At 44.8% G+C, this 22,585-nt stretch overlaps 1 protein-coding gene across 2 annotated transcripts in view; it reads left to right on the top strand.

Moving 5' to 3' along the window:
• The first annotated feature begins 650 nt into the window (after positions 1–650).
• The window catches only part of LOC136612430 (inactive cell surface hyaluronidase CEMIP2-like), a 126,804-nt gene continuing 104,869 nt past the window's right edge, over positions 651–22,585 (top strand). The window contains exon 1 of one of the 2 annotated variants that reach the window (XM_066592777.1): positions 651–728. The gene's annotated coding sequence lies outside the window, so the exon portion shown is untranslated. Of the gene's footprint in view, positions 729–8,317; positions 8,508–22,585 lie in introns of those variants that run through there. The other variant, XM_066592778.1, reaches the window with a different exon arrangement.

Here is a 22,585-nt window from a genome sequence, read left to right as displayed (position 1 = left end):
CTCACACACTGACGCTCGCACTCAACCGCTCACACACTGAAGCTCGCATGCAACTGCTCACACGCAACTGCTCACACACTGACGCTCGCACGCAACTGCTCACACACTGACGCTTACCCTCTGCTCAACCGCTCACACAACAAAAATTTTTTTTTTTTTTTTTTGTAGTTATAGAGCAAAATACCGTTATGTAATTATACTATTTCCACAACTCAAAGAAGGTTTAACTGGAAGTACTGTATATGAGATTTCAATTTAACGCAGAATCCCCAGTGACATCCGGGAGATCCGTCATTATTCACCAAGAACAGAAATGGATTCCAGCACCACGGAGAAAGGAATACCCTAATTTTACCTTAAGGAATCTTTCCCTGTTCTCCTGTGCTGAGTGCCTTCCTGTTGTAGGTTAATTAGCCCATCAGATTTGGTTCATGCCATAGAGAGAAGCGTGTCTTATTGTATTGTGATTTTGTATCTGTGAGAGAGTATAGAACAGCAAATATTAATGGATTTACCATCAGGTCTTGAGGGATCACATCTTTTCCTTATTTGTAACAGCTGTTTCTTTTTACATGTGGTCTTGGAGTACGCACAAAGCCATTCTGAGGGGGGTACAATGGATTGTTTCTAGGAAAGTGTAAGTTTTCTTACTGTGGGAAGCGCTCGGACCCGACACATTGTTCCTGGAGTTGGAGGCACTGTGTGCTTGCTGGGAAACCATTGCAGAGGTAAGTGTTACTTTCTTTGTTAGTTTCAACATACTGATTCCAAGACAAAGGGGAATATAGTGTGATTTTGCTTTCTTTATAAGAGCCTTTAGATTAAACATGCATCTTCCAAACATGCCTGCTAACTTTATAGTCTGACTGCAGAGCCATATATAATGTGGGAGATATGAAGCAGAGTTATCATTGGGTCTGGGTTGACGCTACACTGTATAAGAGTAAATCTAAGTCACTTATTCATTGAAATGGCTCTAATACTACAAAAGTTCGGATAGGTCTGACCTGGCACACACTTCATTTTAAAGGCATGTTCACATGCAGCAAATTTGTTGCAGAAATCTCTACAATTTCCCATCCATCTGAATGGAAATCCATGTATATACCGCAGAAGCAACCCCATTCATATGGAATAGATTTTTCCAAGAAAAAATGTTGCCATGTGTGAACATTCCCTGAACCTTCCCTGATGGTGATTCTATATGGGACAACCAACATTAGAACAGTCGCAGGAAATAGTCGCTACAGCGAGTTTTTTGGCGTACAAACACGTACAGAACGATTGTTGTTCATGTTCGAAGTTGCTGAAGCACGCACCTCCCTACATCGTTTATTTGCTAGCTGTTGAAAGAGGACGATTTCTTTTTCAACAGCTAGCAATGGGAACTTAGCTCCGCCACCATCCCGACCTTCCATTGCAAACAGTGGCGATGGGCGTAGAGGCGGAGGGAGCTCAATGCACTAGTTCCCGTTCCGTCCTCCCCTTGCAGAGAGGGGCAGCGTATATCGGTCAGGCGTGAAAACACGACCGATATACGTTCGTCTAAATAAGCCCTAAGACAAAATTAAGTCTCTAGGATCTAGTTCAAACTCTCTTATTTTTTGCAAACACTAAGAATGGATGCACAAAGAGTAAGTATAAGGTTTTCACTACATGTCTCCTCTCAAAGGCGAAAACAGGCGACCGTAGGTACAGCTATGCTCACCGCTACAGAGCATAGTTGCGGCTGAACAAGGGAAATTTCTTCCCCTTTGCAGGGCGTTCAAACCCCGCACCAGAGGCCAGGAGTTTGAAAAAATATGCAGGCAAACTGGGCCTAACTGAACTTTCTCGCACGTAGTATTCACTACAAGCGGGAAAGATAGCGCAGGTCCTATCTTTTATCGGCCATAGTATTAATGGCTGAGAAAAGAGCTAGTGAAAACGAAACCACTGAAATCCGTTAAAATTAGAGATTTCGTATTATTCCGTTATGCGGCCGTGTTTATCACAGCTGCATAAGGAAGGGGGGGGGGGGGACTTTAATGTACTGTTGCCCTTAAGGACACTTTCAGAAGAGTCTAATACAAACGCATTTTTGTGACCGCATGGCAGCCATAAATCCTGGTTTGACTACTGGTCTGAATTCATTAAAACTACGAGCATCATAGGTTCTTTATGCCTCTTTTTGTCTAGTTAAAACATGAGTGACAATTACTGCCCCCAAAGTGCGAGTGGTAACTAGACCAAGAACTTCATAAAAATGAGGCATTTGGGGAACTCATGCACCATATCATCACCCATCTTTATGCCTCGCCCCTTTTTAAAGACCAAATTCAATATTTACCAATATTTACTGATATTAGCTGCCAAGCAGTTTGAGGCTGGGCTCATACCATATTACGTGTGCAATGTACTCATGTGTGATACGCAGTAATTCGAAGGCAACTAAATACATAGCCTTACGCTGTTTCGCTCACATTTGCGTGTATGAATTACATAATACGCCAGCACAAAAAAGAAGACAGCATGTTCTATTTTGCCTCATATTACATGCAAGAGAGCCCATTGTTCTCCATAGGAGCCTAATCAACATTGCCCCTACACAACTACATTACAAAAAAAGAAACCAGGAAGACTGAGCATGATAGCGTGTGTGAGATACACTGCCATGAGCAGTACCGTATCACTGCCATATGATGCGATAGCTCGTCTCACCCCCAGCTACACAGCGGTAAAACCCTGAGTGACTAATGTGAATTTTTGCAATTTGGAACCCGTAGTTGTGGCAACCTGTGACTTGCACCACAACCCCCTTGATCTCAATGTGAGTTCAGGGCTTCACAGCGATGTTAGTGGCCAACGTCTGGTTTTGGTTCGAAAAACTGTGTGAAACCACCCTAAGGCTTGTTTCAGACAAGCGTATTAAAAAACATTCATATTATGGATCCATAGTAAATGGATTGGCAGCCTGCAGGACTGAGGCAGGATTCGACTGAGTGGGCAGGTGGGACCAGGAACCCATGGCAGATGGGCTCATGAGGGCAGGAGAGCACCCGGGTTGCCCAGCGGTGGTCGATAGGGTGGAGCGTAAGTATGATTCACATTTCCCACCACATATGGGGGACATACAGTGGTGTTGTTATTGGTCGCGCCACATATTGGAGATCCACAGTGTTTGCACTCAAGAAAAAGTTTAATAGTGAAACTTGCAAATAAACAAAGTCCTCGTGCTCATTGAAACTGTGGTCAGTGTTTTGTGGGCGAGGATGTGTGGAATCACTAGCAGCGTTCTACCCCACAGCAAGAAGGTAATTGTATCTTGTACTCACGTTGTAAGTCACTGCAAGCAACGCTCTCCTGAGGAGGGTTAGGTCCAAAGTCCCAAATGGAGTCCTAGCAATTTGGAGTGGTGCTTCACCACAGTGTTCTATCAGAAGCGTCTTCCCTCTCAGCGTGTTGCTCTCTCCTGGCCTTAAGTCTCTGCCCTTAGCGTTGCTGCACATCCTCTATATTTAAAGATATAGTAACCTGTAAGATCTGTAAACTTAAGAATAAAACAAAAATATAAGGGGTGTCGGGACCCCCCCCCCCCCCCCCCCTTACGCATGCTCAACCGCTGCTCCATTTATGTGGGGACCTTCAGGATGCCCATTCTCAGGATCGGGGGGATCCCAGCAGTCAGATTCTTACTAATTAACTAGTAAGGCCACAGGGATTAACTCTGTTTCATGCAGCTACCAATTAAAACCAGGGCATCTGCAGGACAATAGTTTGATGTGGGTAGTTCTACACATTGCAGCATTTCCTGTCATTTTTTAACACCCTGAGCCCAGAAGTCAAAACACATCAATATGTGAATGAAAGAATGCCGCCCAAAAAACGATGACAATCATGGCACTTTGACAGGTTAAACTCCCTTCCCTTTTTCGACCGGGTTGCATACACTCTCATAGGAGTCTATGGAGCCTCCAGCGTTTTGCCGTCAAAAGATAGGAGAAGACCTAGCTTTTGACGCTGTACAAATTTTGGTGATAAAATAACTTGCCTATGGTCTATCTTTTGAAACCGGCCTTGGAGTATATTGACATGTGGCGTACACGTTACATGCAAACATGTGTGTGCAAAAAATCTGCAGCGTATTAAAATTGAGTTTTCGAGAAATATCCACACACTGCATGAAAGATGCACAACGGGAACTGAGCGGTACGGCACATTTTACATACTTTGTATTTCAGCCCTTCAAATTAGCAAATGGCAAATCCGAATGTAAGGCCGGCATCGCACGGGTCTAATATTTGCACAAATTTTTCTTGCGCATTTTGGTCGCAAAAAAACCACAGCGTGCTCGATTCCCCTGCGCATTTGTGCAGCAAAAGTCAAAATACACTAGGAGGTGTGTGAAACTGTAACTGCGCAGGAAAAATAACACATCTGGAACTCATTAGGCTAATTAGTCATTTCAATCGCAGCATATTTTTTGCACATGCCCTTGCATTGTGGACAAGTACAGTAAAATACGCCACTGCACGCGCAAAAAGAGAATAGTTCATTCCGCAAAAATGCTACTTGTATGACGCCGTCCTCAGGCCGCCTTCACATGGTCAAGAAAACTGTGCAGTGCGAGACGGACAAAACTTGCACGAATATGAAGCCCATTCTTTTGGGCTCGTACACATGAGAGATTTATATCTGCATCGTGGCACGGGAAAAAATGTCCTATCTTTGGGCATTCCCTGGCTTCGCATCACCCATTGTTTTCAATAGGGCCGGCAGAACATAGCATGGCGTGCGAGGTGCACGCGAGTGCGATGTGAGGTTTACCCATTGAAAGCAATGTGAAACACTCCGCGATCCTCCGCCACGGTTAAATGTTCTACAGCCCAATATCGCACTCGCCTGTGTGAAATTAGGCTTAGGCTGACTGCAAATGGCTGAGCACAATTGTGAAGCAATTGTAAGTCATGGGAAAGTCCTATAAAGGCCGGTTTCAGATGAGTGTAAGGAAACACGTCTGTAATACGGATTTGTATTATTGACATGTTCTGGGTGAAATTACAACTGCATGTTATCAGTATTTGCCTATATATATATATATATATATATATATATATATATATATATATATATATATATTTTCTCCATGGTTAACTACTGATCCAATTTTCCCAATAGAAAAGATAGGTTCTCATAGAAAAATAGGTCATGCTGCGTTTTCAAAAAACAGCTTTAAAAAATGGCCATGTGAATGCATATATAGATTTATATCCGCTCAGGTTCACGGTCCCCAAAACACGGACCAAATATGTAGCTGAAATGCACTCGTCTAAAAAGTGCTCTACGGCCGGTTTCACGCAGCTGAGAAACTCATACGAGATTTGTGCGTTGTGGGAAAAAAATGTCTGCATGTCCTATCTTATCGCGTTCCTCGGACGCATCGCCCATTGTTTTTAATCGGACAGTAAAACACACCGTACAGCGTGAGATGTGCTCACGACTGCGATGCGATGTGAGGATGTGAGTGCCGGAGGATCGCTACTTGACTGAAGTGATGGGAGCTGTTTTCGCCATAAAACATCATCGTGAAAGCGAACGCTGGCGAGTGCGATATTGGGCTGAGTTTCTCGGCCCCATATCCCGTTCACCCGTGTTTAGCTAGCCTAAAGATATTTTCACACGAGCGTATTGTAACATGTCCGTAAAAATGGATGTGTTAGGGTGCCTACCCACTTGCGATTTTTTTTCCTGTGATGTTTTGCGTTTTTTCTCAAGAGCAATTAGTATAGAATGTGTTCTTGTCCATCTGGGTTTTTTTTCCGTTTTGTGGGGTTTTTTCACATAGGAACTGTCAGTTGCATATGTCTCCTTATTTTTCTCTTAAGGCACCCATGATTGTCAATGGAGGGCTGCAAAAAACGCAGCGGAAAACGCGAAAAAAAAGCCGCGTTTTTCACACGCGAAAATGGGCAACGCAAGTGGGTAGGCACCCTAATATGGACATGTTATAGATGACAATGCATCGGTACTTCATCTGTATCTGATGACAAGAGTAACAATGTAGCCACGTTTTTATCACTTTCATAGACTGTAATGGGTTTATTTTCACCAAAAACGGACAAAAGTAATGCATGCTGCGGTTTTAATACACGACTGTAAAAAATATGGTTATATAAATAAATTCATAGATCTCCACAAAAGAGGGACCGAATCCAGATTAAAAATATGCTCATCCAAGTGCGACCTATTGGTAGCGGAAAATCTGCACCATTTCGGCCACGTGTGACTGCACCCCATATAGCATTTGACGGAGCACGGCAATTCCTCTTCCATATTGAAGTCTACGACTTGCAGATTTACAGAGCCATTATATGGCCTTCTGTATAAATTCATCAGGGCTTCCTGACATAAGTGCACAGAGTCTGTGAGGAGGCACATTGAGTACTACAGGTCAGTATTATAGTACCACCATATATGTAAGGGTACAGAGTGTGTGAGGAGGCACATTGAGTACTACAGGTCAGTATTATAGTACCGCCATATATTACCTCATAAATAAGATGTGACTGGGAGGATACAACATAGAGTGTGTGAGGAGGCACATTGAGTACTATAGGTCAGTATTATAGTACCACCATATATTACCTCATAAATAAGATGTGACTGGGAGGATATGACATAAGGGCACAGAGCCTGTGAGGAGGCACATTGAGTACTAAAGGTCAGTATTATAGTACCACCATATATTTAAGGGTACAGAGTGTGTGAGGAGGCACATGGAGTACTACAGGTCAGTATTATAGTACTACCATATATGTAAGGGTACAGAGTGTGTGAGGAGGCACATAGAGTACTACCGCCATATATTACCTCATAAATAAGATGTTACTGGGAGGATACGACATAAGGGCATAGAGTGTGTGAGGAGGTACATGGAGTACTATAGGTCAGTATTATAGTACCGCCATATATTACCTCATATATAAGATGTGACTGGGAGGATATGACATAAGGGCACAGAGTCTGTGAGGAGGCACATGGAGTACTAAAGGCCAGTATTATAGTACCTCATATATAAGATGTGACTGGGAGGATATGACAAAAAGGCACAGCGTCTGTGAGATGGCACATGGAGTACTATAGGTCAGTATTATAGTACCGCCATATGCTACCTCATATATAAGATGTGACTGGGAGGATATGCCCTAAGTGCACAGGGTCTGTGAGATGGCATATGGAGTACTATTATAGTACCGCCATATATTACCTCATAAATAAGATGTGACTAGGAAGATATAGCATAACTGCACAGAGTCTGTGAGGTGGCATATGGAGTAATATTATAGTACCACCATATATTACCTCATATATAAGATGTGACTGGAAGATATGACATAAGGGCATCGAGTCTGTGAGGAGGTACATGGAGTACTATAGGTCAGTATTATAGTACCGCCATATATTACCTCATATATAAGAAGAATTCACAGTGGGGAAACTGGCAGTCAAGACGGAGAAGAATACAACTGTTTTCTTATGCAAAACAGCTGTAGTGTTTGGTGAGAGATAGCGGCGGTGACCCGCTGCGCCTGCATAGCTGTATAGTTGCTAATTAGCTACTATAAAGTTTACAAAGATGATCGCCCAAAACTGTTACAGAACTAAAGTTTGACCGATCATCTGTCAGTGTAAATGGGGTGGTACAATAGGTCGGTATTATAGTACCGCCACATATTACCTCATATATAAGATGTGACTGGGAGGATATGACATAAGGGCAGAGTCTCTGAGGTGGCACATGGAGTACTATAGGTCAGTATTATAGTATCGCCATATATTACCTCATATATAAGATGTGACTGGGAGGATATGACATAAGGGCACAGAGTCTGTGAGGAGGCACATGGAGTACTATAGGTCAGTATTATAGTGCAACCATATATTACCTCATATATAAAATGTGTCTGGGAGGATATGACATAAGGGCACAGAGTCTCTGAGGTGCCACATGGAGTACTATAGGTCAGTATTATAGTACCGCCATATATTACCTCATATATAAGATGTGACATTAGTAGCCCCCCCAGACTGTAGAAATAACATGTAAAGCTATTATGTGGTGGCTTACTGGTGACACGGTGCCAGGAGCCTCCATGTCTGTCCTCCACACTGTGTGGCTTATGCAGCCGGTCTGCAGGAAAGCTCCCACATCCCGGGTCTCTGCTGTCCCCCGGCCCCTCCTCCGTCTCTCCTGCCCGTCTAGGTAGCATCCCTGTTTGCTTTTCCCTCAGGCTCCCTGGTTGGAGAGCGGCTCTGCCTCCCAGCCCATCCACACACACAGCTGTCAGTCCTGGGCGAGCTCTTGGGATACATGAGGGGAGGGCAGAGCTGCCTCATCTGCCTGTGAGAGGAGCCCCGGGTCCAGCGGAGACTGAGGGGACAGGGGAGGGGGCTTCACGGGCAAGAGACCCCCAGCAAGAGGGATGGAGGAGAATCCCGGCCGGACCCAGAGCTTCTGAGGAGGGGAGGTGAGAGGCATGGAGAGGGCTCGGTCCGGGGGGTGCACAGGGACACAGGGTTAGCGTCGTTCCCCAGCAGCTCTGGAGACTTCTCCCTGCCTCAGGGATGTAGCCCGCCTCCTGCAGCCGCCGCTCCTCCCTGCCCCGTGTCTCTCACTACCTCCTCTCTTCAACTATGGCCATGCATAGAACTGAAGGCAATAATGGCACAATGGGGTTTCAGGGGATAAAAAGTGTTTTGGGACATTTCGGGGAAAAATGATACAAATTTCTCATTAGCTGTAAGACATATACAGAGCTGTGTTTGACGGACGTCCTGTCAGGTCTGTGATTGACCCCACAGAAATGTCCCCCAATATGTCAGGTAAATGTCCCCCAGTGTGTGAGGTTAATGTACCCCAATGTGTGAGGTAAATGTACCCCAGTGTGTGAGGTAAATGTCCCCCAGTGTGTGAGGTTAATGTCCTGCAATGTGTGAGGTAAATGTCCCCCAGTGTGTGAGGTTAATGTCCTGCAATGTGTGAGGTAAATGTCCCCAATGTGTGAGGTAAATGTCCCCAATGTGTGAGGTAAATGTCCTCCAATGTGTGAGGTAAATGTCCCCCAATGTGTGAGGTAAATGTTTTCCAATGTGTGAGGTAAATTTCCCTCAATGTGTGAGGTAAATGTCCCCCAATGTGTGAGGTAAATGTCCCCCAATATGTGAGGTAAATGTCCCCCAATATGTGAGGTAAATGTCCCCCAATGTGTCAGGTAAATGTCCCCCAATATGTGAGGTAAATGTCCCCCAATGTGTCAGGTAAATGTCTCCCAATATGTGAGGTAAATGTCCTCCAATGTGTGAGGTAAATGTCCCCCAGTGTGTGAGGTAAATGTCCTCCAATATGTGAGGTAAATGTCCCCCAATGTGTGAGGTAAATGTCCCCCAATGTGTGAGGTAAATGTACCCCAATGTATGAGGTAAATGTACCCCAATGTATGAGGTAAATGTACCCCAGTGCGTGGGGTAAATTTCCCGCATTGTGTGAGGTTAATGTCTGAGGTAAATGTCCCCCAGCATGTGAGGTAAACGTCCACAATGTGTAAGGTAAATGTCCTCCAATGTGTAAATGTCTCCCAATGTGCGAGGTAAATGTCTCCCAATGTGTAAATGTCCCCCAGTATGTGAGGTAAATGTCGCCCAATGTGTGAGGTAAATGTCCTCCAATGTGTGAGGTAAATGTCCTCCAATGTGTGAGGTAAATGTCCTCCAATGTGTGGGGTAAATGTCGCCCAATGTGTGAGGTTAATGTCCCCAACATGTAAGGTAAATGTCCCCCAGTATGTGAGGTAAATGTCCCCCAATGTGAGAGGTTAATGTCCCCAATATGTGAGGTAAATGTGCCCCAATGTGTGAGGTAAATATCCCCAATGTGTAAGGTAAATGTCTCCCAATGTGTGAGGTAAATGTCCCCCAATATGTGAGGTAAATGTCCTCCAATGTGTGAAGTAAATGTCCTCCAATGTGTGAGGTAAATGCCCCCCAGTGTGTGTGGTAAATGTCCCCCAATATGTGAGGTAAGTGTCCTCCAATGTGTGAGGTAAATGCCCCCCATTGTGTGAGGTAAATGTCGCCTAGTGTGAGAGGTTAATATCCCCAATATGTGAGGTAAATGTCCCCCAGTGTGTGAGGTAAATGTCCTCTAATGTGTGAGGTAAATGTCCTCCAATGTGTGAGGTAAATGTACCCCAGTGTATGAGGTTAATGTCCCCAATATGTGAGGTAAATGACCCCCAGTGTGTGAGGTAAATGTCCCCCAATATGTGAGGTAAATGTCGCCCAGTGTGAGGTGAATGTCCCCCAATATGTGAGGTAAATGTCCCCCGATGTGTGGGGTAAATGTCCCCCAATGAGTCGGGTAAATGTCCCCAATGTGTGTGGTAAATGTCCCCAATGTGTAAATGTCCCCCAGTATGTGAGGTAAATGTCCCTCAATGTGTGAGGTAAATGTCCCCCAATGTGTGGCGAAAAGTGTACCCAATGAGTGGGGTAAATGTCCCCCAGTGTGTGAGGTAAATGTCCTCTAATGTGTGAGGTAAATGTCCTCCAATGTGTGGGGTAAATGTCCCCCAGTGTGTAAGGTAAATGTACCCAGTGTGTGAGGTAAATGTCCTCTAATGTGTGAGGTAAATGCCATCCAATATATGAGGTAAATGTATCCTAATGTGTGAGGTAAATGTCCCCCAGTGTATGAGGTAAATGTCCTCCAATGTGTGAGGTAAATGTCCCCCAGTGTTTTTTAAGGAAATGTCCCCCAATATGTGAGGTAAATGTCGCCCAGTGTGAGAGGTTAATATCCCCAATATGTGAGGTAAATGTCCCCCAGTGTGAGGTAAATGTCCCCCAATATGTGAGGTAAATGTCCCCCGATGTGTGGGGTAAATGTCCCCCAATGAGTCGGGTAAATGTCCCCAATGTGTGTGGTAAATGTCCCCAATGTGTAAATGTCCCCCAGTATGTGAGGTAAATGTCCCTCAATGTGTGAGGTAAATGTCCCCCAATGTGTGGCGAAAAGTGTACCCAATGAGTGGGGTAAATGTCCCTCAGTGTGTGAGGTAAATGTCCTCTAATGTGTGAGGTAAATGTCCTCCAATGTGTGGGGTAAATGTCCCCCAGTGTGTAAGGTAAATGTACCCAGTGTGTGAGGTAAATGTCCTCTAATGTGTGAGGTAAATGTCCTCCAATATATGAGGTAAATGTATCCTAATGTGTGAGGTAAATGTCCCCCAGTGTATGAGGTAAATGTCCTCCAATGTGTGAGGTAAATGTCCCCCAGTGTTTTTTAAGGAAATGTCCCCCCATGTGTGAGGTAAATGTACCCTAATGTGTGAGGTAAATATCCTCCAATGTGTGAGGTAAATGTCCCCCAATGTGTGAGGTAAATGTCCTCCAATGTGAGAGGTAAATGTACCCTAATGTTTGAGGTAAATGTCCCCCAGTGTATGAGGTAAATGTCCCCCAATGTGTGAGGTAAATGTCCCCCAATGTGTGGGGTAAATGTCCCCCAATGTGTGAGGTAAATATCCCCAATGTGTAAGGTAAATGTCTCCCAATGTGTGAGGTAAATGTCCCCCAATATGTGAGGTAAATGTCCTCCAATTTGTGAAGTAAATGTCCTCCAATGTGTGAGGTAAATGCCCCCCAGTGTGTGGGGTAAATGTCCCCCAATATGTGAGGTAAGTGTCCTCCAATGTGTGAGGTAAATTTCCTTCAATGTGTGAGGTGAATGTCCCCCAATGTGTGAGGTAAATGTCCTTCAATGTGTGAGGTAAATATCCCCAATATGCGAGGTAAATTTCCCTAATGTATGGGAGAAATGTCCTCCAATGTGTAAATGTCCCCAATATGTGAGGTAAATGCCCCCCATTGTGTGAGGTAAATGTCGCCCAGTGTGAAAGGTTAATATCCCCAGTATGTGAGGTAAATGTCCCCCAGTGTGTGAGGTAAATGTCCTCTAATGTGTGAGGTAAATGTCCTCCAATGTGTGAGGTAAATGTACCCCAGTGTATGAGGTTAATGTCCCCAATATATGAGGTAAATGTCCCCCAGTGTGTGAGGTAAATGTCCCCCAATATGTGAGGTAAATGTCCCCCAATGTGTGAGGTAAATGTCGCCCAGTGTGAGAGGTTAATATCCTCAATATGTGAGGTAAATGTCCCCCAGTGTGAGGTAAATGTCCCCCAATATGTGAGGTAAATGTCCCCCAATGTGTGGGGTAAATATCCCCCAATGAGTCGGGTAAATGTCCCCAATGTGTGTGGTAAATGTCCCCAATGTGTAAATGTCCCCCAGTATGTGAGGTAAATGTCCCTCAATGTGTGAGGTAAATGTCCCCCAATGTGTGGCGAAAAGTGTACCCAATGTGTGGGGTAAATGTCCCCCAGTGTGTGAGGTAAATGTCTTCTAATGTGTGAGGTAAATGTCCATCAATGTGTGGGGTAAATGTCCCCCAGTGTGTAAGGTAAATGTACCCAGTGTGTGAGGTAAATGTCCTCTAATGTATGAGGTAAGTGTCCTCCAATGTATGAGGTAAATGTATCCTAATGTGTGAGGTAAATGTCCCCCAGTGTATGAGGTAAATGTCCTCCAATGTGTGAGGTAAATGTCCCCCAGTGGTTTTTAAGGAAATGTCCCCCAATGTGTGAGGTAAATGTACCCTAATGTGTGAGGTAAATATCCTCCAATGTGTGAGGTAAATGTCCCCCAATGTGTGAGGTAAATGTCCTCCAATGTGTGAGGTAAATGTACCCTAATATGTGAGGTAAATGTCCCCCAGTGTATGAGGTAAATGTCCCCCAATGTGTGAGGTAAATGTCCCCCAATGTGTGAGGTAAATGTCCCCCAATGTGTGAGGTAAATGTCCCCCAATGTGTGGGGTAAATATCCCCCAATGAGTCGGGTAAATGTCACCAATAGGTGTGGTAAATGTCCCCAATGTGTAAATGTCCCCCAGTATGTGAGGTAAATGTCCCTCAATGTGTGAGGTAAATGTCCCCCAATGTGTGGCGAAAAGTGTACCCAATGTGTGGGGTAAATGTCCCCCAGTGTGTGAGGTAAATGTCTTCTAATGTGTGAGGTAAATGTCCTCCAATGTGTGAGGTAAATGTACCCTAATATGTGAGGTAAATGTCCCCCAGTGTATGAGGTAAATGTCCCCCAATGTGTGAGGTAAATGTCCCCCAATGTGTGGGGTAAATGTCCCCCAATGTGTGAGGTAAATATCCCCAATGTGTAAGGTAAATGTCTCCCAATGTGTGAGGTAAATGTCCCCCAATATGTGAGGTAAATGTCCTCCAATTTGTGAAGTAAATGTCCTCCAATGTGTGAGGTAAATGCCCCCCAGTGTGTGGGGTAAATGTCCCCCAATATGTGAGGTAAGTGTCCTCCAATGTGTGAGGTAAATTTCCTTCAATGTGTGAGGTGAATGTCCCCCAATGTGTGAGGTAAATGTCCTTCAATGTGTGAGGTAAATATCCCCAATATGCGAGGTAAATTTCCCTAATGTATGGGAGAAATGTCCTCCAATGTGTAAATGTCCCCAATATGTGAGGTAAATGCCCCCCATTGTGTGAGGTAAATGTCGCCCAGTGTGAAAGGTTAATATCCCCAGTATGTGAGGTAAATGTCCCCCAGTGTGTGAGGTAAATGTCCTCTAATGTGTGAGGTAAATGTCCTCCAATGTGTGAGGTAAATGTACCCCAGTGTATGAGGTTAATGTCCCCAATATGTGAGGTAAATGTCCCCCAGTGTGTGAGGTAAATGTCCCCCAATATGTGAGGTAAATGTCCCCCAATGTGTGAGGTAAATGTCGCCCAGTGTGAGAGGTTAATATCCTCAATATGTGAGGTAAATGTCCCCCAGTGTGAGGTAAATGTCCCCCAATATGTGAGGTAAATGTCCCCCAATGTGTGGGGTAAATATCCCCCAATGAGTCGGGTAAATGTCCCCAATGTGTGTGGTAAATGTCCCCAATGTGTAAATGTCCCCCAGTATGTGAGGTAAATGTCCCTCAATGTGTGAGGTAAATGTCCCCCAATGTGTGGCGAAAAGTGTACCCAATGTGTGGGGTAAATGTCCCCCAGTGTGTGAGGTAAATGTCTTCTAATGTGTGAGGTAAATGTACATCAATGTGTGGGGTAAATGTCCCCCAGTGTGTAAGGTAAATGTACCCAGTGTGTGAGGTAAATGTCCTCTAATGTATGAGGTAAGTGTCCTCCAATGTATGAGGTAAATGTATCCTAATGTGTGAGGTAAATGTCCCCCAGTGTATGAGGTAAATGTCCTCCAATGTGTGAGGTAAATGTCCCCCAGTGGTTTTTAAGGAAATGTCCCCCAATGTGTGAGGTAAATGTACCCTAATGTGTGAGGTAAATATCCTCCAATGTGTGAGGTAAATGTCCCCCAATGTGTGAGGTAAATGTCCTCCAATGTGTGAGGTAAATGTACCCTAATATGTGAGGTAAATGTCCCCCAGTGTATGAGGTAAATGTCCCCCAATGTGTGAGGTAAATGTCCCCCAATGTGTGAGGTAAATGTCCCCCAATGTGTGAGGTAAATGTCCCCCAATGTGTGGGGTAAATATCCCCCAATGAGTCGGGTAAATGTCACCAATAGGTGTGGTAAATGTCCCCAATGTGTAAATGTCCCCCAGTATGTGAGGTAAATGTCCCTCAATGTGTGAGGTAAATGTCCCCCAATGTGTGGCGAAAAGTGTACCCAATGTGTGGGGTAAATGTCCCCCAGTGTGTGAGGTAAATGTCTTCTAATGTGTGAGGTAAATGTCCATCAATGTGTGGGGTAAATGTCCCCCAGTGTGTAAGGTAAATGTACCCAGTAATGTGTGAGGTAAATGTCCCCCAGTGTGTGAGGTAAATGTCTTCTAATGTGTGAGGTAAATGTCCTCCAATGTGTGAGGTAAATGTACCCTAATATGTGAGGTAAATGTCCCCCAGTGTATGAGGTAAATGTCCCCCAATGTGTGAGGTAAATGTCCCCCAATGTGTGGGGTAAATGTCCCCCAATGTGTGAGGTAAATATCCCCAATGTGTAAGGTAAATGTCTCCCAATGTGTGAGGTAAATGTCCCCCAATATGTGAGGTAAATGTCCTCCAATTTGTGAAGTAAATGTCCTCCAATGTGTGAGGTAAATGCCCCCCAGTGTGTGGGGTAAATGTCCCCCAATATGTGAGGTAAGTGTCCTCCAATGTGTGAGGTAAATTTCCTTCAATGTGTGAGGTGAATGTCCCCCAATGTGTGAGGTAAATGTCCTTCAATGTGTGAGGTAAATATCCCCAATATGCGAGGTAAATTTCCCTAATGTATGGGAGAAATGTCCTCCAATGTGTAAATGTCCCCAATATGTGAGGTAAATGCCCCCCATTGTGTGAGGTAAATGTCGCCCAGTGTGAAAGGTTAATATCCCCAGTATGTGAGGTAAATGTCCCCCAGTGTGTGAGGTAAATGTCCTCTAATGTGTGAGGTAAATGTCCTCCAATGTGTGAGGTAAATGTACCCCAGTGTATGAGGTTAATGTCCCCAATATGTGAGGTAAATGTCCCCCAGTGTGTGAGGTAAATGTCCCCCAATATGTGAGGTAAATGTCCCCCAATGTGTGAGGTAAATGTCGCCCAGTGTGAGAGGTTAATATCCTCAATATGTGAGGTAAATGTCCCCCAGTGTGAGGTAAATGTCCCCCAATATGTGAGGTAAATGTCCCCCAATGTGTGGGGTAAATATCCCCCAATGAGTCGGGTAAATGTCCCCAATGTGTGTGGTAAATGTCCCCAATGTGTAAATGTCCCCCAGTATGTGAGGTAAATGTCCCTCAATGTGTGAGGTAAATGTCCCCCAATGTGTGGCGAAAAGTGTACCCAATGTGTGGGGTAAATGTCCCCCAGTGTGTGAGGTAAATGTTTTCTAATGTGTGAGGTAAATGTCCATCAATGTGTGGGGTAAATGTCCCCCAGTGTGTAAGGTAAATGTACCCAGTGTGTGAGGTAAATGTCCTCTAATGTATGAGGTAAGTGTCCTCCAATGTATGAGGTAAATGTATCCTAATGTGTGAGGTAAATGTCCCCCAGTGTATGAGGTAAATGTCCTCCAATGTGTGAGGTAAATGTCCCCCAGTGGTTTTTAAGGAAATGTCCCCCAATGTGTGAGGTAAATGTACCCTAATGTGTGAGGTAAATATCCTCCAATGTGTGAGGTAAATGTCCCCCAATGTGTGAGGTAAATGTCCTCCAATGTGTGAGGTAAATGTACCCTAATATGTGAGGTAAATGTCCCCCAGTGTATGAGGTAAATGTCCCCCAATGTGTGAGGTAAATGTCCCCCAATGTGTGAGGTAAATGTCCCCCAATGTGTGAGGTAAATGTCCCCCAATGTGTGGGGTAAATATCCCCCAATGAGTCGGGTAAATGTCACCAATAGGTGTGGTAAATGTCCCCAATGTGTAAATGTCCCCCAGTATGTGAGGTAAATGTCCCTCAATGTGTGAGGTAAATGTCCCCCAATGTGTGGCGAAAAGTGTACCCAATGTGTGGGGTAAATGTCCCCCAGTGTGTGAGGTAAATGTCTTCTAATGTGTGAGGTAAATGTCCATCAATGTGTGGGGTAAATGTCCCCCAGTGTGTAAGGTAAATGTACCCAGTGTGTGAGGTAAATGTCCTCTAATGTATGAGGTAAGTGTCCTCCAATGTATGAGGTAAATGTATCCTAATGTGTGAGGTAAATGTCCCCCAGTGTATGAGGTAAATGTCCTCCAATGTGTGAGGTAAATGTCCCCCAGTGGTTCTTAAGGAAATGTCCCCCAATGTGTGAGGTAAATGTACCCTAATGTGTGAGGTAAATATCCTCCAATGTGTGAGGTAAATGTCCCCCAATGTGTGAGGTAAATGTCCTCCAATGTGTGAGGTAAATGTACCCTAATATGTGAGGTAAATGTCCCCCAGTGTATGAGGTAAATGTCCCCCAATGTGTGAGGTAAATGTCCCCCAATGTGTGAGGTAAATGTCCCCCAATGTGTGAGGTAAATATCCCCAATGTGTAAGGTAAATGTCTCCCAATGTGTGAGGTAAATGTCCCCCAATATGTGAGGTAAATGTCCTCCAATGTATGAGGTAAATGCCCCCCAGTGTGTGGGGTAAATGTCCGCCAATATGTGAGGTAAGTGTCCTCCAATGTGTGAGGTAAATGTCCCCCAATGTGTGAGGTAAATGTACTTCAATGTGTGAGGTGAATGTCCCCCAATGTGTGAGGTAAATGTCCTCCAATGTGTGAGGTAAATATCCCCAATATGTGAGGTAAATTTCCCTAATGTGTGGGATAAATGTCCTCCAATGTGTAAATGTCCCCAATATGTGAGGTAAATGCCCCCCATTGTGTGAGGTAAATGTCGCCCAGTGTGAAAGGTTAATATCCCCAGTATGTGAGGTAAATGTCCCCCAGTGTGTGAGGTAAATGTCCTCTAATGTGTGAGGTAAATGTCCTCCAATGTGTGAGGTAAATGTACCCCAGTGTATGACGTTAATGTCCCCAATATGTGAGGTAAATGTCCCCCAGTGTGTGAGGTAAATGTCCCCCAATATGTGAGGTAAATGTCCCCCAATGTGTGAGGTAAATGTCGCCCAGTGTGAGAGGTTAATATCCTCAATATGTGAGGTAAATGTCCCCCAGTGTGAGGTAAATGTCCCCCAACATGTGAGGTAAATGTCCCCCAATGTGTGGGGTAAATGTCCCCCAATGAGTCGGGTAAATGTCACCAATAGGTGTGGTAAATGTCCCCAATGTGTAAATGTCCCCCAGTATGTGAGGTAAATGTCCCTCAATGTGTGAGGTAAATGTCCCCCAATGTGTGGCGAAAAGTGTACCCAATGTGTGGGGTAAATGTCCCCCAGTGTGTGAGGTAAATGTCTTCTAATGTGTGAGGTAAATGTCCATCAATGTGTGGGGTAAATGTCCCCCAGTGTGTAAGGTAAATGTGCCCAGTGTGTGAGGTAAATGTCCTCTAATGTATGAGGTAAGTGTCCTCCAATGTATGAGGTAAATGTATGCTAATGTGTGAGGTAAATGTCCCCCAGTATATGAGGTAAATGTCCTCCAATGTGTGAGGTAAATGTCCCCCAGTGGTTTTTAAGGAAATGTCCCCCAATGTGTGAGGTAAATGTACCCTAATGTGTGAGGTAAATATCCTCCAATGTGTGAGGTAAATGTCCCCCAATGTGTGAGGTAAATGTCCTCCAATGTGTGAGGTAAATGTACCCTAATATGTGAGGTAAAAGTCCCCCAGTGTATGAGGTAAATGTCCCCCAATGTGCGAGGTAAATGTCCCCCAATGTGTGAGGTAAATGTCCCCCAATGTGTGAGGTAAATGTCCCCCAATGTGTGAGGTAAATATCCCCAATGTGTAAGGTAAATGTCTCCCAATGTGTGAGGTAAATGTCCCCCAATATGTGAGGTAAATGTCCTCCAATGTATGAGGTAAATGCCCCCCAGTGTGTGGGGAAAATGTCCGCCAATATGTGAGGTAAGTGTCCTCCAATGTGTGAGGTAAATGTCCCCCAATGTGTGAGGTGAATGTCCCCCAATGTGTGAGGTAAATGTCCTCCAATGTGTGAGGTAAATATCCCCAATATGTGAGGTAAATTTCCCTAATGTGTGGGATAAATGTCCTCCAATGTGTAAATGTCCCCAATATGTGAGGTAAATGCCCCCCATTGTGTGAGGTAAATGTCGCCCAGTGTGAGAGGTTAATATCCCCAATATGTGAGGTAAATGTCCCCCAGTGTGTGAGGTAAATGTCCTCTAATGTGTGAGGTAACTGTCCTCCAATGTGTGAGGTAAATGTACCCCAGTGTATGAGGTTAATGTCCCCAATATGTGAGGTAAATGTCCCCCAGTGTGTGAGGTAAATGTCCCCCAATATGTGAGGTAAATGTCCCCCAATGTGTGAGGTAAATGTCGCCCAGTGTATGAGATAAATGTCCCTCAATGTGTGAGGTAAATGTCCCCCAATGTGTGGCGAAAAGTGTACCCAATGTGTGGGGTAAATGTCCCCCAGTGTGTGAGGTAAATGTCCTCTAATGTGTGAGGTAAATGTCCATCAATGTGTGGGGTAAATGTCCCCCAGTGTGTAAGGTAAATGTACCCAGTGTGTGAGGTAAATGTCCTCTAATGTGTGAGGTAAGTGTCCTCCAATGTATGAGGTAAATGTATCCTAATGTGTGAGGTAAATGTCCCCCAGTGTATGAGGTAAATGTCCCCCAATGTGTGAGGTAAATGTCCGCCAATGTGTGAGGTAAATGTCCCCAATGTGTAAGGTAAATGTCTCCCAATGTGTGAGGTAAATGTTCCCCAATATGTGAGGTAAATGTCCTTCAATGTGTGAGGTAAATGCCCCCCAGTGTGTGGGGTAAATGTCCCCCAATATGTGGGGTAAGTGTCCTCCAAAGTGTGAGGTAAATGTCCCCCAATGTGTGAGGTAAATGTACTTCAATGTGTGAGGTGAATGTCCCCCAATGTGTGAGGTAAATGTCCTCCAATGTGTGAGGTAAATATCCCCAATATGTGAGGTAAATTTCCCTAATGTGTGGGATAAATGTCCTCCAATGTGTAAATGTCCCCAATATGTGAGGTAAATGCCCCCCATTGTGTGAGGTAAATGTCGCCCAGTGTGAGAGGTTAATATCCCCAATATGTGAGGTAAATGTCCCCCAGTGTGTGAGGTAAATGTCCTCTAATGTGTGAGGTAAATGTCCTCCAATGTGTGAGGTAAATGTCCTCCAATGTGTGAGGTAAATGTACCCCAGTGTATGAGGTTAGTGTCCCCAATATGTGAGGTAAATGTCCCCCAGTGTGTGAGGTAAATGTCCCCCAATATGTGAGGTAAATGTCCCCCAATGTGTAAGGTAAATGTCCCCCAATGTGTGGCGAAAAGTGTACCCAATGTGTGGGGTAAATGTCCCCCAGTGTGTGGGGTAAATGTCCTCTAATGTGTGAGGTAAATGTCCTCCAATGTGTGAGGTAAATGTCCTCCAATGTGTGAGGTAAATGTACCCCAGTGTATGAGGTTAATATCCCCAATATGTGAGGTAAATGTCCCCCAGTGTGAGGTAAATGTCCCCCAATATGTGAGGTAAATGTCCCTCAATGTGTGAGGTAAATGTCCCCCAATGTGTGGCGAAAAGTGTACCCAATGTGTGGGGTAAATGTCCCCCAGTGTGTGGGGTAAATGTCCTCTAATGTGTGAGGTAAATGTCATCCAATGTGTGAGGTAAATGTCCCCCAATGTGTGAGGTAAATGTCCCCCAATGTGTGAGGTAAATGTCCACCAATGTGTGAGGTAAATGTCCCCCAATGTGTGAGGTAAATGTCCCCCAATGTGTGGGGTAAATGTCCTCCAATGTTTGAGGTAAATGTCCCCCAGTGTGTGGGGTAGATGTCCCCCAATGTGTGAGGTAAATGTCTCCCAATGTGTAAGGTTAATGTCCTCCAATGTGTAAATGTCCCCCAGTATGTGAGGTAAATGTCCTGCAATGTGTGAGGTAAATGTCCCCCAATGTGTGAGGTAAATGTACCCTAATGTGTGAGCTAAATGTCCCCCAATGTGTGAGGTAAATGTCCCCCAGTGTGTGAGGTAAATGTCCTCCAATGTGTGAGGTAAATGTCCCCCAATGTGTGGGGTAAATGTCCTCCAATGTTTGAGGCAAATGTCCCCCAGTGTGTGGGGTAAATGTCCCCCAATGTGTGAGGTAAATGTCTCCCAAGGTGTGGGGTAAATGTCCTCCAATGTTTGAGGTAAATGTCCCCCAGTGTGTAAGGTAAATGTCCCCCAATGTGTAAATGTCCCCCAGTGTGTGAGGTAAATGTACCCAGTGTGTGAGGCAAATGTCCTCCAATGTGTGGGGTAAATGTCCCCCAGTGTGTAAGGTAAATGTACCCAGTGTGTGAGGTAAATGTCCTCCAATGTGTGAGGTAAATGTCCCCCAATGTGTGGGGTAAATGTCCTCCAATGTTTGAGGTAAATGTCCCCCAGTGTGTAAGGTAAATGTCCCCCAATGTGTAAATGTCCCCCAGTGTGTGAGGTAAATGTACCCAGTGTGTGAGGTAAATGTCCTCCAATGTGTGGGGTAAATGTCCCCCTGTGTGTAAGGTAAATGTACCCAGTGTGTGAGGTAAATGTCCTCTAATTTGTGAGGTAAATGTCCTCCAATGTATGAGGTAAATGTCCCCCAGTGTATGAGGTAAATGTCCTCCAATGTGTGAGGTAAATGTACCCCAATGTGTGAGGTAAATGTCCCCCAATGTGTGAGGTAAATGTACCCTAATGTGTGAGCTAAATGTCCCCCAATGTGTGAGGTAAATGTCCCCCAGTGTGTGAGGTAAATGTCCTCCAATGTGTGAGGTAAATGTCCCCCAATGTGTGGGGTAAATGTCCTCCAATGTTTGTGGTAAATGTCCCCCAGTGTGTGGGGTAAATGTCCCCCAATGTGTGAGGTAAATGTCTCCCAAGGTGTGGGGTAAATGTCCTCCAATGTTTGAGGTAAATGTCCCCCAGTGTGTGGGGTAAATGTCCTCTAATGTGTGAGGTAAATGTCATCCAATGTGTGAGGTAAATGTCCCCCAATGTGTGAGGTAAATGTCCACCAATGTGTGAGGTAAATGTCCACCAATGTGTGAGGTAAATGTCCCCCAATGTGTGAGGTAAATGTCCCCCAATGTGTGGGGTAAATGTCCTCCAATGTTTGAGGTAAATGTCCCCCAGTGTGTGGGGTAGATGTCCCCCAATGTGTGAGGTAAATGTCTCCCAATGTGTAAGGTTAATGTCCTCCAATGTGTAAATGTCCCCCAGTATGTGAGGTAAATGTCCTGCAATGTGTGAGGTAAATGTCCCCCAATGTGTGAGGTAAATGTACCCTAATGTGTGAGATAAATGTCCCCCAATGTGTGAGGTAAATGTCCCCCAGTGTGTGAGGTAAATGTCCTCCAATGTGTGAGGTAAATGTCCCCCAATGTGTGGGGTAAATGTCCTCCAATGTTTGAGGTAAATGTCCCCCAGTGTGTGGGGTAAATGTCCCCCAATGTGTGAGGTAAATGTCTCCCAAGGTGTGGGGTAAATGTCCTCCAATGTTTGAGGTAAATGTCCCCCAGTGTGTAAGGTAAATGTCCCCCAATGTGTAAATGTCCCCCAGTGTGTGAGGTAAATGTACCCAGTGTGTGAGGCAAATGTCCTCCAATGTGTGGGGTAAATGTCCCCCAGTGTGTAAGGTAAATGTACCCAGTGTGTGAGGTAAATGTCCTCCAATGTGTGAGGTAAATGTCCCCCAATGTGTGGGGTAAATGTCCTCCAATGTTTGAGGTAAATGTCCCCCAGTGTGTAAGGTAAATGTCCCCCAATGTGTAAATGTCCCCCAGTGTGTGAGGTAAATGTACCCAGTGTGTGAGGTAAATGTCCTCCAATGTGTGGGGTAAATGTCCCCCTGTGTGTAAGGTAAATGTACCCAGTGTGTGAGGTAAATGTCCTCTAATTTGTGAGGTAAATGTCCTCCAA

Source organism: Eleutherodactylus coqui, chromosome 2 (assembly GCF_035609145.1).
Source record: "Eleutherodactylus coqui strain aEleCoq1 chromosome 2, aEleCoq1.hap1, whole genome shotgun sequence".
Taxonomy (NCBI): domain Eukaryota; kingdom Metazoa; phylum Chordata; class Amphibia; order Anura; family Eleutherodactylidae; genus Eleutherodactylus; species Eleutherodactylus coqui.
The sequence above is the reverse complement of the archived record's forward strand: the minus strand, read 5'-3'. Positions and strand labels throughout refer to the sequence as shown.